Source organism: Gopherus flavomarginatus, chromosome 1, assembly GCF_025201925.1.
Source record: "Gopherus flavomarginatus isolate rGopFla2 chromosome 1, rGopFla2.mat.asm, whole genome shotgun sequence".
NCBI lineage: Eukaryota > Metazoa > Chordata > Testudines > Testudinidae > Gopherus > Gopherus flavomarginatus.
The window spans coordinates 202,971,055-202,986,151 of record NC_066617.1 but is presented as its reverse complement, the minus strand read 5'-3'; the positions used below and the strand labels follow the sequence as shown (position 1 = coordinate 202,986,151).

Here is a 15,097-nt window from a genome sequence, read left to right as displayed (position 1 = left end):
CTGCAGGTGCGGGCTCCGGGGTGGGGCCAGATATGAGGAGATCAGGGTGTGAGAAGGGGCTCCAGGCTGGAGCAGTGGGTTGCGGACAGGAATGAGGGCTCCACCTGGGATGCAGGCTCTGGAGTGGGGACAGGATGAAGGGTTTGGTGTGGGGTTGGGGGATGAGGGATTTAGGTGCAGAGGGGTGCTCCAGGGTGGGGCTTTTGAGGGGTTCAGAGGGCAGGAGGAGGGATCAGGGCTGGGGCAGGGGGTTGAGGTATGGGAGGAGGTCAAGGGTGCAGGCTCTGGGTGGCGCTTATCTCAAGCAGCTCCTGGAAGCAGTGGCTCCTATGCAGAGACACAGCCAGGAGGAGCTATGCACTGCCCCACCTGTTCCCATTGGCCGTGGTTCTTGGCCAATGGGAGCTGAAGACAGTACTTGGGGCAGGGGCAGCATGCAGAGCCCCCTGGCTTCCCCTCTGCATAGGAGCTGGAGTAGGGACATGCTGCTGCTTCTGGGAGCTGCAGGAAACCTGCCTTAGCCCCACTGCACTGCCAACCAGACCTTTAAGGGCCCAGCCATTGGTGCTGATCAGAATCACCAGGGTCCCTTTTCGACCATGCGTTCCAGACAAAAAATGGGCAACTGGAAACCCTATTTGCAATATACAATGACTTCGTTTGCAATCTAGCTGAAGAGTAACTGGCATAAGTGAGAAATACATTTAAACTAGAATCTGTATTGACTGACACAAACTATCATAAAATGACTATTGTTTCTAATGAAAGAGTCAAACAAATGTTAAAGTTGTAAGTCGCTCCTCGAAAGAAAAGAAAATCACTAGCTAAAGAGTAATCACTTCTACTTTCCAAATAGCAGACTAGCAGTGTCGTGGCATAACCTTAATAAACATAACAGGCTACCATTGCCAAAGAGGTATGTGTGACATGCTTTTCACTTCACTGGCATGCATGCCACATGATGCTATGACTCTTACCCTGCTTTCCTTTAAAACCTAACCAGCTGGTGGCAATAGACACAACTTGACTGTTGGTCAACACAACACAAAGTCTTTGTTCTACTTGTGATTTGTGACATTTCTGGAAATCATACATTTCCACTGAATGCCTTTCAGTGCAACGTTTAAAGCGTTTCCCTAGCTTCCCCCAGTGTCACACTGAAATATGTCTAACAAAGTCTGTGTTTGTGATTAATTGCTGGAAGGCTCTTGATGACACCATTATCTGAACCTGCCATTGTCCAATGCACCATTAACTTCCATTCCTGTGAATAAAAAGAGAGAGATTAATTGTGCTTTGCAAAAGGCAGCACATTTGTCTTGTAATCTAGCTCCTTGTAGAGTAGGGTTTAATATGTACTGTAGGATTCAGATTTGTGTTTGCTTTTCCACAGACTTAGAAATAGCTCCCAGTGGCACTTAATGATGCCAATGTAACAAGAGAACCGCTATTGCCACCATTCAGGAACTGAAATGCCAGAAGACTCAACTCTCATTTTGCCCCAAAAATGGTTCTCTTGAGCATAACAGCCTGAAAAACAGAAACACAAATATACCATAAATACCAAGATAGTCTAGTCTATTCAGATTCCTATGGACCCCAGGTTTTTTTAAACTGTATTTTTAAAAGCCTAGTCGTGCAATATCATGTACTTTATCAATCACCAGCAGGTTTATATGCACTCTCCATTCTTTGCCATTAGGGTTTTTGTTTGTTTTTAATTTTTTTAATAGCCAAGGTTAGGCATTTCAAAAGTTTCTGAGCAAGCCAAGAGCACAAGTCAATCCCCTTGAAATGCCAAGGGGCTTGTGCTCCAAACTTGCTTGGTCACTTTTGAAAATCCCACCCAAACATCTGTTTTCCAAAATCTCAAATGCCCCTCATTCTTAGCGCTGTACTAATGAGCAAATAACAGAGAACACTGAAAACAAATTTTGAGAAAACCAAGATTATGAAGGTAGGAAACTGGACAACAGATGCAAAGGTGTACATGAATGGAAAAGAAATCAAACAGGTAGAAGAGTTCTGCTACCTGGGAAGTGTGATGACATTTAAATGTGGCTCCAATGAACATATTCATATAAGATTAGGAAAAGCAAAGACATTTTTTCAAACAGACCCCAAAGTAATGGTCAGATTATATCATGCAATTGTACAGAGCACAGTACTGTATTGAGCAAAGACTTGGACAATGACAATGGCTCAGGAAGTGAGTATTCACCCATGAAAGCTTATGCTCCAATATATCTGTTAGTCTATAAGGTACCACAGGACTCTGTCACTTTTTGCAGATCCAGACTAACACGGCTACACCTCTGAAAAGAGATTAGAGGCTGCCCATCACAGATGGCCAAGGAAAATATTACATAAAATCATGGAAAGACAAAACAACAAATGCAAGTGTGAGGGATCTGACCCAACAGGACATGTTAGAAAATGTCATCAAAGAAAGAAGGCTCAGGTGGGTGGGACATGTATAAATATGGAAGATGGGAGACGTGCTAAGCAAGCAGTATGAATTGGGTACCTGAGGGAGGAAAGAGAAAGTGAGGAAAGCCAAGGAAGAACTGACAGAAGACAGAGAAAGAGGATATTGAATGTGCTGGCATCACCTGGAAAGAAGTACCACAACTAGTAAGCAACCATCATCAATGATAGAATGTCAGTGGTGGAGGAGGAACTAAGGTCTAAGGGAAAGTAAGATAATAGGGATTATGGAATGTAGGTTTCACTGTAAACTCTTAACTTCTCCATAATGTGTATTATTTCTCCATAATAGTAATGCCCTTACATTAATCCAATGATCTTTCACCCTAAGTGTTTTACAACATTTTTGTAACCGATTCAGTGTATGCACTGGGATCATTTAATTCACCATTGAAATACCGCCATTGGTGGAAAGAGAGAAACTGATCACGAGTACTACCCAGCATTTTAAGACAGGAAGCAATGAATATTTTTTCCAGTTGAAAATATAATGGGACTTAGCTAAGTAAAATGCAATTGCCCAAGAAGAAATGTTGTCTTAAGTTAACGAGAGGTAACACTACTAATCTTACAAAGCGTGACATGGAACAAGAAATGAGTTCAAGTTGTCAGCATACTTGATTTTATCTCACATCTGAAAGGCAGTAATAGCAGTAGCACAAGAACATGTAAACTCCATAGTGGGTCATATACTGAATCAAAGAGATAATTGCCACCAGCTGAATGTGAAACATTGGGGGCATATGGGGGAGTGAGGGCTCTGGCTGGGGATGCAGGCTCTGGGGTGGGGCTGGGGATGAAGAGTTTGAGATGCAGGAGGGTGCTCCAGGCTGGGACCAAGGGGTTCAGAGGGGGATCAAAGCTGAGGTAGGGGGTTGGGGTACAGGCAGGTGGCTCAGGGGCACAGGCTCCAGGTGGCACTTACCTCAAGCAGCTCCCAGAAGCAGCAGCATGTCCCTCTCTCTGGCTCCTATGCAAAGGCACAGCCAGGCGGCTCTGCTGCACACCATCCCGTCCACAAGCACTGCCCTGCAGCTCCTTTTGCAGCTGGCCAAAAGGAGCTGCTGGGGTGGTGCTTGAGGCAGGGGCAGTGTGCAGAGTGGAACCCCCAGCTACCCCTATGCATTGGAGCTGAAGAGGGGACATGCCACTGCTTCCGGGAGCCATGTGGAGTGGCCCCTGTCATAAACAGATAGCTAAGGGTTAATGTCTCTTACACCTGGAAAGAAGTAATCTGAAACACCTGACCAGAGGACCAATCAGGAAACAAGACTTTTTCAAATCTGGGTGGAGGGTTTTTTGTGTGTGAGTCCTTTGTTCTTTGGTCTTCTGCCTGTATGCTCTCTCGGCTATGAGAGGATTTCTGTTTCCTGCTTTCTAATCTTCTATTTCCAAGTTGTAAGTACCATATAGTAAGGCAGTAAGGTTTCTATTGTTTTCTTTTGTATTTACATGGATATAGTTGCTGGAGTGCTTTGAATTGTATTCTTTTTGAATAAGGGTTTATTCAATATTCTTTTAAGCAAATGACCCTGTATTTGTCACCTTGATACAGAGAGACCATTTTTATGTATTTTTCTTCCTTTTTATATAAAGCTTTCTTTTAAGACCTGTTGGAGTTTTTCTTTAGTGGGGAACTCCAGGGAATTGAGTCTGCAGCTCACCAGGGAATTGGTGGGAGGAAGAAGTCAGGGGGAAATCTGTGTGTGTTAGATTTACTAGCCTGACTTTGCATTCCCTCTGGGTGAAGAGGGAAGTGCTTGTGTTTCCAGGACTGGAAATAAAGAGGGTGGAATCCCTCTGTTTAGATTCACGGAGTTTGCTTCTGTGTCTCTCTCCAGGAACACCTGGAGGGGGGAAGGGAAAAGGTTTATTTCCCTTTGTTGTGAGACTCAAGGGATTTGGGTCTTGGGGTCCCCAGGGAAGGTTTTTGGGGGAACCAGAGTGCCCCAAAACACTCTAATTTTTTGGGTGGTGGCAGCTTTACCAGGTCCAAGCTGGTAATTAAGCTTGGAGGTTTTCATGCTAACCCCAATATTTTGAACGCTAAGGTCCAAATCTGGGACTAGGTTATGATACCCCCAACCCTGCTCCCTGGCGGGAGCTCAAGGGCCAGATTAAAACAGCTGTCAGGCCAGATGCGGCCTGCGGGCCATAGTTTGCCCACCCCTGTTCTATTTGTTTCAAGAACTATGGAAGACCACATGCTATATGCTTCCCGAGAGCTGTCTGAACTTGTTTCCAGTGTCCTGAAATATCCCAGGTGTTTCTAAAGCAATCTAGTAGTTGCCTTTGCAGTAGGAGTGAGCAAATATTCCTGTAAAGAAAAGGAAGATAGAAAAAAGAAAGAAAGAGGCGCAGATTGAGAGAAGAGAATGAAGACAATAGAAACAAGGACGAAAAATCAACATTGAGTGAAAGGGTGAATACTGCAGAAACAGTTGAGAAGATCCTCACCTGGGGCAGTCAATGGAACTATGGCAATTTACACCAGGAGAGGATCTGACCCAATGTAGTACAAAGCGGAGCCTTAGAGAGAGATCAAAACCACGCTGAGAGAGAGAGAGAGAGGGCCGCCCAGAGGGATGCGGGGCAAGTGGGGCAATTTGTCCCAGGCCCCGGGCTCCACAGGGGCCCCCACGAGAACGGCCGAGGCTCCCTCTCCAGCCCCAGCCCGACTCGACCCTGCCTCCGCCCCTCAACCGGAGCCTCAGAGCATCCAGGAGCGTCCTTGAACAGCGGCCCAGCGTGGCTCCAGTGGGGCCCCTGAGCTCCGCCCCACTCAGAGCCGCGTGGTCAGGGGGCGGGGCTGCGAGCTCCATGCCGAGCGGAGGAAGCTCAGGCCCCACTGGAGCTCGCAGCCCTGCCCCCCTGACCACGCGGCTCTGAGCAGGGCGTAGCTCAGGGGCCCCGCTGGAGCCACACTGCGCCACTGTCGAGGGAAGCTCATGGATGGGCTGAGGCTCCGGGTGAGGGGGAGCCAGGGGTAAGGGCAGGGCTGGCTCCAGGCACCAGCGTATCAAGCAGGTGCCTGGGGCAGCAACTCCAGAGAGGGGTAGCACTTTCAGGTATTCAGCGGCAAGTCCCTCACTCCCGCTCGGAGCAAAGGACCTCCCGTTGAATTGTCGCAGATCGCGATCATGGCTTTTTTTTTTTTTTTGGCTGCTTGGAGCAGCCAAACCCCTGGAGCCAGCCCTGGGTAAGGGGCCAGGGCCGGGGCGGGTTGACTAAAGGGGCAGGAAGTCCCAGGGACAGTCAGGGCACAGGGAAGGGGCAGAGATTCTGGGGAGGGGTGTCAGTCAGGGGATGGGGAAGGTGGGGTTGGATCATGGGCATGCCGGGGGTCTGTCAGGACTCAGCGGGGAGGTGGATAGGGGTTGGGGCAGTCAGGGGACAGGGAGCAGAGGTGGGATCCCAGGGTGGTGGTTGGGGTGGGGTCTCTGGGGGACAGTGAGGGGACAAGGAGCAGGATGGGTCAAGGATTCTGAGGGGGGCAGGAAGTGGATGGGGGTTGGATAGGGGGTAGGGGCAGGCTGTTTGGGAGGCACAGCTTTCCCTACCCTAAAGCTCATTCAGCAGTTTGAGGCTTGCAGAAGAGCCAAGCTGTTAGCTTTTCCATTAGGGCTACCATCCCTTTCAGTTCTCAAATGCCAAATTACAGTCTATATTTAATTTCAGTGCCATAGGGAGATTCATATCAGGAGAGGGTAGCTTCATTTAAAATTAGCCACTGGGGGAGGGATCACATGAGAAGAGCAATATCCTTCCCAGCCCTACCAAGGAAGACCCCCCTCCCCTGCATTCCCTGAGGCTTCAAAGGGTTAATTCAGTGGTTCACAAACTTTTGTACTGGTGACCCCTTTCACATAGCAAACCTCTGAGTGCGACACCCCCCCCTTATAAATTAAAAACACTTTTTTATTTATTTATTTAACACTATTATAAATGCTGGAGGCAAAGCGGGGTTTGAGGCGGAGGCTGACAGCTCACGACCCCCAATAATAACCTCATGACCCCCTGAGGGGTCTTGACCCCCAGTTTGAGAACCCCTGGGTTAATTTAATTTTAGCAACCTGTGTCCATTCACATGCATGTGCTATTTTGAGCATTTCAGTTTTCACAACATAGGCTCATCTCAGATTCTGGACAAGCTCAAATGCTGAGTTTGTGGAGTATATACATAGTCTATACTACAGACAAACCCACAGTAACTGTCTCCAGTTTGTGAGGGATGCCACGGAGCCAGTCTCTAGGAAACAGATAAATGCATGACAGAGGTTAAGTCCATTAATGACTTTTGGCCAGGATAGGTAAGGAATGGTGTCCCTCTGTTTGTCAGAGGGTGGAGATGGATGGAAGGAGAGAGATCACTTGATCATTACCTGTTAGGTTCACTCCCTCTGGGGAACTTGGCATTGGCCATTGTTGGTAGACAAGATACTGGGCTGGATGGACCTTTGGTTTGACCCAGTATGACTGTTCTTATGTTCTAAGCTAAATGAATCCAAAGTTATGGAGACAGATATGAGTCAAGGAAGCCAGCAGAGTATCAGAAACCTGGAAAAATCTCTGACTGGATGGGCTCAGGCATTTGGTCACAAGCTGAGGTTGTTCAAAAGTTTTGGATTTTTTTAAGCAGAATTTTTTTGTTGTTTCTTTAAACAATCAAACATAGCAAGCAGCAAATAATTGGCCACACACTTCTGAAACCCCAAACTATATTCAGGTTTTGGCAGACTAATTTCAGCTTTTCAATTAAAAAAACCACAACAAATTGTGAAGGAAAGCAGACATTGTCCGTGATTTTTTCCTGCTTTTTAAAAACCCCTAGTTTTCGATCCAGAAAAAGTTTTGACGGAAAATATTTGTCCAACCTTTTTAATGAGCTTTAGTGCCTTTTAGCACTAGCTGATGCTGAGAACCAGTGATACCTTGTAAAGAAATTTTCTCAAAACTGGGTTTGAGCCGAGATGCGGAAGGTTTATTTTTCCCAGGGCCGCCAATGGTGGGGCAGCAAGTGGGGCAATTTGCGATGGGCCCCGCAGGGGCCCCCGCGAGAATATAGTATTGTATAGTATTGCAATTTTTTTATGGAAGAGGCCCCCGAAATTGCTTTGCCCCAGGCCCCCTGAATCCTCTAGGCAGCCCTGGAGAGAGATAAATGGGGAAGCAGAAAGACAAGAGAAAATTAAGCAAAACTAGAAATTAAGGTAAGAGAGTAAGTGCAATAAGGAAAGACTAGACAATGGAGAAAAGTGACTTAATTCGGAGTGAGGAAGAAGAAAAGGAACAAAAGAAAAGCTGGAGGGGGGTATGAAATGAATCTGAGAATTGGGGAAATAGACAGAAAAGGGAGAGGAAATAAGCCAGAAATACAAGATCAGTGTTTCTTCCTTCATAGTTTTTGTTTTTAATTTGAATGAAAGAACCTGTTTTTTCCTGAACTAGTAGGAAGCCAAGACTGGACCATTGCAATCTATGGCCATTACAGACCTACAGTCTCACAGAATCCATTATCTTGTTGTTAAGCCACATAACACTAAATCTTTTGCTGGTTTATCTATTTCTGCATCTCTAGTACATATAGTTTTTCTCCTACTACATTAGCTTATGCACCCTGCTGATCCCCTGGGATTCCTACTTGCCATACCAAGCTGTACGGTGAATCTGTGTATAAGTACTTTTTTACACTAATGTTTTTTGTTTGCTCCTCAGACTACTAAAGAGCAACTCAGCAGTTCTTGCCACACTAGTGTTGTTGCATTGGGTTTAGCTCCTTTCTACACCAGAGCTTAGCCTACTTAAGCACTATGTCCTCTTCAGCAGGAAAAATATGTCCCCTATTTACAGCCAAGCTACAGCTGTGAAAATGTAACCACTTGCATGCCAACTTTTTTTAAGTTTCATTCCACTAGGGCTGCTCTGTCAATGGAGCATACATGTCTCACTCCTCAAGTCCATTATTTCCTTCCCATTCACATTATGGAGGGCCCTCCTCCTTCCTCTCTTCACTTCCAACCTATAATTTTCTAGACACAGGAAGGTGTCTATTCTACCACCTCCCAGCCTTGTACCAATCACAGCATATGTTTTAAAAAAATGTGCCCATACACTTGTACATAAAATGAAGTACAGCCTAGTGCCACTCACACCTGACTGGTTCTTTCCATGCTCCTAATGACCACAGCCAATATCCTCATAGCACTTTTCTGAGAGGGGCCCTGTAACAGGGTTTACTCACCATGGGAGATAAGTTACTTTCAGGTCAGATGCCCCCTTCTGACTGTAGCTCACATGGTGTCCCTCCTTGCTCTATAGTGCTCCCTCTTCATGATTCAGCCCTCTGGGCACATCACTGTATGGTCATCCCCTTCCAGGGTAACAAAGTCCCATTAAATCAGCTGTCCTCATGCCATTCCAGACAGTCTTCTGGTTCAAGGCCTAGGTCCTGTCCCACTTTTCCTGTAGGAGAACCCAAATCTACCCACTACTCCAGGTTGCAGCCCAGGGACCTTATATTTAACAACTATAGCCTGCTTGCTCCCAGACCCTATTGCTACTTCCCAACACTCTCCTTCCCAGCTGAACTTCATCTTCCATTTGTTAATTAATTAATATATGGAGATACACCTATTTCATAAAACTGGAAGGGACCCTGGAAAGGTCATCAAGTCGAGCCCCCTGCTTTCACTAACTGGCAGGACCAAGTACTGATTTTGCCCAGATCCCTAAGTGGCCCCCTCAAGGATTGAGCTCACAATGCTGGGTTTAGCAGGCCAATGCTCAAATCACTGAGCTCTCTCTCTCCCCTTTATTGATGCCTGGCTCTCCTCCAGGTACAGCATATAAGGTTAATTGACCTAATTTAACCTACTCTGCCTTGTGTAGGGTACATACCCCATCACAGGCCCCCAGTATTCATTTGCCTGGAAGCAGTGCTTAGACCATAACTTGTCTCATGACTCAGCCTCCCCTGGAATGTGTCCAGTTTGTCAGACCATGCTTGTGATCTTCAATTGTCCCTAAACTCAATTCAGCTGGTCATAAATAAAAAAAAAAATTTCTAGTCAAAATCACTTGCACAGTGAAAAGCTAATCAGACTCTAAATACAGATAGACGGAAAGTCTGCAATAAGCATAGCTAGCTAGGCCTGGCTGTGAGCTACATCCCAAAGGTTAAGATGGATGAGGCTCTCAGGGAGCAGAACATACTTTATCCTGCATACCACAAGATTTGCCATTCAGCAGCTCTCTCTAGGCAATTGTGTGACATGACCCAAGAAGGTGTTCCCAGGATCAATATTTCTCCGTGTGTCGCAGTCTTCTTGAGTTTTATCAGGCCAGGCATTAAAAACTTTCAATAGCATGTTGTACATTACCTCATTCTTTATTTTAAACGCCAATGCACAATTAGAATTGTACTCCTAAATGACCATATTTAATTGTGTGGCTGTAGCTGTGTCAGTCCCAGGATATTAGATAGACAACAAAAGTTGGTTCAATAAAAGATATTACCTTACCCACCTTGTGTTTAATTAAGTTCATTATTGCTTAAAAATACACAATCCTTTCACATTTCTTTCTGCTTTTTCATGGGTGCATATCGCTATCAACATTTTTTCACCATTTCAGAGAACTCTTTGAGCCTGTGTGAGGGATAAGGTTTTGTGAACTAGATCTACAAACCTTTGATATGTAAACCAAATATTATTATTGGCATTACAGTAGCAACTAGAGTCCCCAAATGATATTGGCAGCCCCTGGTACTAGGCATTGCACATTGTGTGAGAAAGTCTCTTCCCCAAAGAGTTTCCAACCACATAGCTAAGACACAGGGCAGAAGGGAAGAGATGAAATGACTTGCCCCAGGCCACACAGCAGGTCCACAGCACAGCCAAGAAATACACTTCCATCCAGTGCCCTATCCAGTAGGCTACACCATATCTCATAAAAAAAGAGTTCTTAACATTTGGTGCTAACACTCGGTACCTTTCAAATGTTATCCACATCATGTGGCTGTCTGAACAAATATTCCCCTTTGAAACTGTTTTATGTTAATTACCCTTCCTGCTGGGGTTCATTCTTTTCCCTGACTGATGTATTGGGTAGTATAGTATAACCAAACTCACTACAATTTATTTAGCAAATACAGTTCATTTCAGATAGCCTAGCTTCCAGCCATGATTGTAAGCCCAAGTCCAAGCCAGTGCCACAACATCCACATAGCTATGTGTAGCAAACTAGCACAAGCCCAGTTAGCACAAGTCTGTCTGCCCACCCTGAGGTGCTCACTCCCAGCTGCAGTGTAGACACACCCAAATAGTTTCATTTAGGGCCAGACTAGGATACTCTTACTCCTATTGAATAATACCTTCAGATCTAATGAAACAACTCATTACATAAGGTACTATTCAGCATGAGTAAGGGAATCACATTCTGGTTCATAGCTGCAAAGACTGTGTAGCCAAGTGGGTAAAATTGTTGCCATATTGTAAAGGGAACAAATTCAAATCCTATTAAGTTTTTGGGGAGGGGAATTATTTCTATTAACTTTCTCTGTTAAGGCGATTATAAATTCTTACAATTTTTCTGAAGCACAAATAATCTAACTGAAAACATTTCACATCTAACAGAATAAGCAAGTTAGGAAAAGAAGAGTTCAGCTATCTACAGATGTGGCATCTACAATATAAAGATGTGTTAGAAGAGGGTTAGTCAAGGTTAGAAAGAAAGGGCTAACTTGTTCTCTCTCATAAGGTTTACAAAGCCACACGTGGGAATTCTAAATTACACAGAGGAGTGGAGAGAAGATTAGACCTAAGTATGTATTGCTTTATTTGGCCATTTATTGGCTAACTCTTTAATATCATGGCAGTTTTCAAAAATATCACATCTTTATAATGCTTAACTGTTATTTAAAAAAACAAACTTGGATTTTTTTTTCATAAATGAGCACCTGGAAGCCAGAAAGGAACAGCAGAAAACCTCCATGCCCCAATTCAGCAGGCTACTTAAGCATGTTCTTAAATTTAAGCATGTGAGTACTCCCATTGGATTCAATGAAACAAGGCAGATGCTTAAAAGTTAGGCACATATTCAAGTACCTTTCTGAACTGGGGCTTTAATAGGTTTATCTGCTGACTATAAGCAAAGATTAGAATGATTTTTTATTGATGATGAGCTTTAATTAAAAGCAAGATATATCACCTGAATTTTTTTTTAGATTAACCACCACGCCCCAAAAAAATCTTTGTCAGTTTTATATAATGAAACCTGGGTGATATTTTTCATGTGAAACATCAATGTAAAATATTTTCAAACATAAGGCTGAGTCAATCTGGCTCTTGTTTAAAATAATGATTAAAGCATTTTTTCTAAGAAGGGGCGAACTTCACAGTCCAGATTTTGTGAACCTCTTGAACTATCCAGTTCAAATTCATAAAATCTTTTCTCTGAAATTTCAACCCATTTTTAAAAGATAATTCGGTTTTAAAAAACGAATAAAGCCTTGTGTATATAGCCTAAGGGAAGAGTGTGCCATGCATTAGGTATAGAAAAATACCCCTTAAAAAGTGAGTCTGGAATGCTAGCTGTTCTGTACTGTACATATACTGGACTATCTGTATATATTCTTCAGGTGATGTAAATCAGCATAGCTGCATTTACTTCTGTGGAACCATGCCAATATACAGCACCTGAGGATTTGGCCCAGTGTATTTATTTTGTTAGATTTTTTTTCCCTGAGTTCTAAATCCTTTTTCAGTTTATCTTGTTTATTTCTACATAGGATATTTCTAGGACCCCTAGCACCATAACACCCTACCACCAAGCATCTCACAGTTTTGTATGTATTCATCTGTAAGCAGAGTCAGGATAAGCTCTACACTGACATCTGGTGGAAAGAATTTCAGAGAGTGTATTTGCATAGGCACGCCTACCCTATCCCAGACTCCCAAGCTGTGGGACTGCTTGGTGACAAATTGCTCACCCTCAGTTGGGTGGTACTAGCTAGACATGGGACATGGGTTCCAAAACCCAGAGAATTGAGAGAGGCTGGGGACAGGTATTTGTGCCTGGTGGTGCAGTCTCCTTGTGGAGCCAGAAGCACCAGTTGCACCGCCTCCTCTCTCCACTGTGGAATGTCAGAGTTGATTTTATTATTCCCTTAAGAGTTTAAATACAGGTTACTGAGCTGAAATCACTTTGGGCTAATGGTGCACTCGCACTGGGGCTCCCTCACTAAGAGTTGAAATCACTAAAGAGCTGAAATAACTGAGCTGAGAGCACTGAGTACTGTGCTAACTAGTGGGGGAGCCTGAAGATATGCTGTGGAACAGAGTGGCTGGCGGAGTGGAGCAGATGTGGGGATGGCTGGAGCGGATCACGGGACAGCTGGTGGCAGCAGAGCGGCTGACAGAGTGGAGTAGCTGTGGGACGGGTGGAGCGGCCCACAGAGCGAGCGGAGACGAGCAGTTTGCAGAGAGAACTGGAGCAGCTCATGGAGCAGAGCAGCTGGTGGAGCGGAGCAGTTTCTGAGGACGGCTGGAGGAGCAGCGTGGAGCGGCTGGTAAAGCGGAGCAGTTCGTGGAGAAGGCGGAAGCAGAACCCACAGAGAGGCAGGGCAGTTGGCCCCGGACCACGTAAGGTGCCCCTTTCTATCCAGGCTGGGGGGGAGGGACCTCTACAGATAAACTCTCGAACTCTGGGGTGGCATTGACCAGAGACTTTTGGGTTGTTGGACTTTGGGGTGATTGGACTTAAAACCCTAAGGGGAAAAAGGACAGTGCCAAACGTACTTGGAGGTGGGTTTTTGTTTATGGTTTGTGTTATAACCCTGTTTGTGGTGTTTCTCCAATGGGATGCCGCATTAATTCCTTCCTTTATTAAAAAGATTTTGCTACACTCAGACTCCGTGCTTGCGAGAGGGGAAGTATTGCCTCCTAGAGGCGCCCAGGGGGGTGTGGTATGTGAGTGTCCCAGGTCACTGGGTGGGGGCTCGAGCCGGTTATGCATTGTGTTACTGAAACGGAACCCCTGGATACTGAACCCGGCCCTTGTTGCTGCCAACTCAGAGGGGCAGAAGGGTTACACATCTCACAATGCCTCTGTGTGATAGGGCAGTGCTATTATCTCCATTTTACACATAGGAACTGAGGCCCACAAACACTATGGGTATCTACACTGAAAATAAATAAAAATAGCAGCAAGGCTCAGAGCCTGGGTCAACGGACTCAGGCTCATGTTACAGGGTTAAACTAAGAGTGCAGACATTCCCGCTTGGACTGGAGCCTGGGCTCTGAGACATGACAAAGAGTGCGGGTTAGTCTCATAGCCTAAGCTGGAGCCCAAGTGGGAACAGCTACCCTGCTCCTTTTAGCCCCAAAGTGCAATGCCTGGGAGCAAGAGTGTGTTGACCCAGGGTCTGAGACTCGCTGCTGAGGCAGTTTTGTTTTGATGCAGTATTACACTTCGAGCAGGAGATGTACCTTCCAGTTCAAGCACCTATACTTGTGCTAGCTCACTGTTCTCAAACTGGGGTCACCACTTGTGTAGGGAAAGCCCCTGGCGAGCCGGGCTTGTTTGTTTACCTGCCCCGTCTGCAGGTCCAGCCAATCACGACTCCCACTGGCCATGCTTCCAGCAGCCAGTAAGTCCCTCTGCCCATGCTGCTGCCAGCAGCTCCCATTGGCCTGGAGCAGAGAACCGCGGCCAGTGGGAGCCACGATCGGCCAAACCTGCAGATGGGTAAACAAACCAGCCCGGCCTGCCAGAGGCTTTCCCCACACAAGCGGCGACCCCAGTTTGAGAAACACTGTGCTAGTGCACTAAAAACAGAATGTAGCCACAGCAACCCCAGGGGCTAGCCACCTCAAGTACCTACCCATCCCAGACGTGAGGCATGTACTTGGGACAGTTAGCCATCCTGTTAGCTGCTCATGCTGCCACTCCTACATTTTCTATTTAGCAAGTCAGCTCTGCCACAGCTACCACGAGTATCTATCTTTGAGCTGGGAATCACACCCAGGACTGCAAGTGGGGGGGTTCCAGGATTTCTGGACACGTACATCAACTAGGGTCTGCAGCAGTTCAGTTTACTGCCTTAAAAGACCCATTATGGTCCTGGTGCATCTCCCTCTCCTTTTCCTGGTAGGATGCCTAAGCCTTTCTCCTGTCCTCTCCGTCCTTCTCCATGCTGTCGGTCATATTGGCCCTCCAGGCCCATCGTTCACAGTCCAATGCAGCACTGGCCTGCAGGGTCTCACTGAACATGTGCTCCCCAGTCTTCTTTCTCTCCTCATCAGGCTCAGGCATCCCGCAGGTGTGGAGGGGCACCCTGTTAGGCCACCATGCCAGAAGTTGCTGATAAAAAAACAGACAAACACGCCACTGGATTTACAGCCACTATGAAAGGGAAAAATAAGTCACAAAACTCCCTTCCCTTATTTCCATAAACATTTTAGTAAGAAATGCTTACTGACACTTCAGCTTTGGTGTGTCTCTGCTTCAGCCCCAGCCTTGTAGTACAGCCCACCAGCGGCAAGAACGGGAGGGAAAGGATTTTCTGTTGCACGAAGCAGTAACATTTCAGTCCCTATTCCATGAGTATAGG

The 15,097-nt window shown here is 45.8% G+C and overlaps 1 long non-coding RNA gene across 3 annotated transcripts in view; it reads right to left on the bottom strand.

The window, feature by feature from the left end:
* Positions 1-437: 437 nt before the first annotated feature.
* Positions 438-15,097, bottom strand: part of LOC127037790 (uncharacterized) — a 66,199-nt gene continuing 51,539 nt past the window's right edge. For all 3 annotated transcript variants that reach the window (XR_007770461.1, XR_007770464.1, XR_007770462.1), the window contains one exon: positions 438-1,264. This is a non-coding gene — a long non-coding RNA (uncharacterized LOC127037790). The remainder of the gene's footprint in view (positions 1,265-15,097) is intronic.